The sequence below is a fragment of the Penaeus monodon genome, chromosome 42 (assembly GCF_015228065.2).
Source record: "Penaeus monodon isolate SGIC_2016 chromosome 42, NSTDA_Pmon_1, whole genome shotgun sequence".
Classification (NCBI taxonomy): Eukaryota; Metazoa; Arthropoda; class Malacostraca; order Decapoda; family Penaeidae; genus Penaeus; species Penaeus monodon.
Genome location: NC_051427.1, coordinates 21,595,402 through 21,597,642, shown reverse-complemented (window position 1 = coordinate 21,597,642; position 2,241 = coordinate 21,595,402). Strand labels below are relative to the sequence as shown.

Genomic DNA, 2,241 nt, shown 5'->3' with positions numbered 1-2,241 from the left:
GGGGGTGGTGTGGTGTGTGTGTTGTGTGTGTGTGGTTGTGTGTGTGTGTGTGTGTGTGTTTTGTGTGTGTGTGTGGTGTGTGGGTGTGTGTGTGTGTGTGTGTGTGTTTTATTATTATTTTTTTGTGTATATATGTATATTGTATATATTAATATGATTATTATTTTAAATATATATATATATATATATAATATATTTTATAATATATATATTTTATGTATGTTTGTTTTATATATAATATATATATATATATATATATTTTATATATATATATATAAAATAGATAGATAGATAGATGTAATATATAATATATTATATATATATATATTATATTAGTTATATTTTAAATTATTTATAATATATATAATATATTATTATACATATATATCCCATACACATTTTTCTATATATATACATACATTTTTATTTAAGCATAAATACATGAGTACATATTATATATTATATATATATATATATATATATATATATTATATATATTATATATATATTATATGAAACTCATGTATATATGCTTAAATAAAAATGTATGTATATATAAAAAAAATGTATATATATATATATATATATATATTATTAATATATATATTATATATATATATAATCATCATCATCAAGGGCTAACCCCGACGGGGGCGCATGACAGCATCCACCCTTCGCTTCCAGCCACGAGGATCCCTCATCAAGACGTCAAGACGAGACTCCAAGACATTAGATAGCGTCCAGGTTTCACTTCCATAGAGAAAACTGACAGTATCAAGGCCTTGAAGACACGCAGCTTGATTCTTCTGCTAGGTCCAACATCTCCAAATGATCTTGTTGATCGAGTTCATGGCTCCTGTAGCCAGAACAATCCATCTACTGACCTCATGGCCTACAGCCCAGAGATATGGACTACGCTACCAAAATTGTAAAACTCTGTAACTTCAACGTCCTAGCCGCAAGCACGGATGAAATGAACGGGTTCCCCTAACAGGCCCCCAAAGTCCTGAATCTTGGGCTTGGTCCAGGAGACCTCTAGGCCCAAAGGGCTTCGCCTCATTGCTAAATGCATCAAGAGCCGCCCCAGTGACTCCAAGGACTCAGATAGGATAGCAACACAAAGTCCAAGGTCTGAGACCTTGATATTGCCTAGTGTTGCTCCACACTGACTTGGCTAGTAGCTCTGCCCATTATCCTCCATACAGGTGTTGAAAGTGTAGGTGCAAGGACACAGTCTTGCCTCATTTCTGAATTAACAGGGAAAGTTCGACAAACTCACACCATACTTTACAGTACTTTCAGTACCAGTATAAGGCTTGCTATTACCCAAATAATCTGTGTCGGAAATTTCCCCCTGAGCCTCAGGATCTCCCATAGTGATTCCCATGCACCAAGTCAAACACCTTCTTGAGGTCGATGTAGGTTTGCAAGCACCCATGACCAAATTCTCGACGGCATTCCACAATTACTCAATGCGCTGTTATACGGTCTATCGTGGACTTGCGGGAGTAAATTCAGACTGCCCCGGTCTCTGATGCCTCAGTAGGTGGTTGCGGATCTGTTTCAAAGAATGGGGGTGAAACCTTGCCGGGTATGCTGAGCAGTGTAATACCATGGTAGTTGCTACAATCCCAACAACCCCCTTTTCCCCTTTCCAGAGAGGGATGCCCACACCCCTTAGCAGTCAGGGGATGTATCAGACTACCAGATGGCATCAGGACTGTATGCAGATCCCAGCCATAGGTTCACCCCACCTTTAGGAGTTCAGCAAGATATCACATATGCCTGCAGCTTTCCCACTCTTCAGCTTAGAAATCGCCATTCTAACCTCTGTTAGGGTAAGAGGTTCCGCGCTGATGGGTGGGTCCGGTACAGGCAATGTGACATCGCTTGCATCCAAGCTAACTGTTGGAGGGTCTACCTGGTACAACTGCTCAAGATACTCAACCCAACGTTTTACGAACCCCAACATGATCCAGATGATTTCCTCCATCCGCTGATCGGACTGCAGTCATCTGTGAAGACGGCTTAGAATTCAGTTTTCTCAGGGTTTGGGAGGCAGGGCGAAGGTCCTTTACCAAGAAATGGCCTTCGACCTCCTCAGCAAGATTCCTGATGAACTGTTCCTTGTTCCTTCTCAGTAGTGTCCGAGCCCTACGCACCATGGAGCGAAGCAAGACTTGATTACCATTCAGCCGAGCCTTGCAACATGCTTCAGTGGCCTCTAATGTCTCCAGGGAG

At 40.0% G+C, this 2,241-nt stretch overlaps 1 protein-coding gene across 1 annotated transcript in view; it reads right to left on the bottom strand.

Moving 5' to 3' along the window:
* Positions 1–2,241, bottom strand: part of LOC119599200 (calcium uptake protein 1 homolog, mitochondrial-like) — a 60,561-nt gene that overhangs the window by 8,657 nt on the left and 49,663 nt on the right. The window lies entirely within an intron of this gene.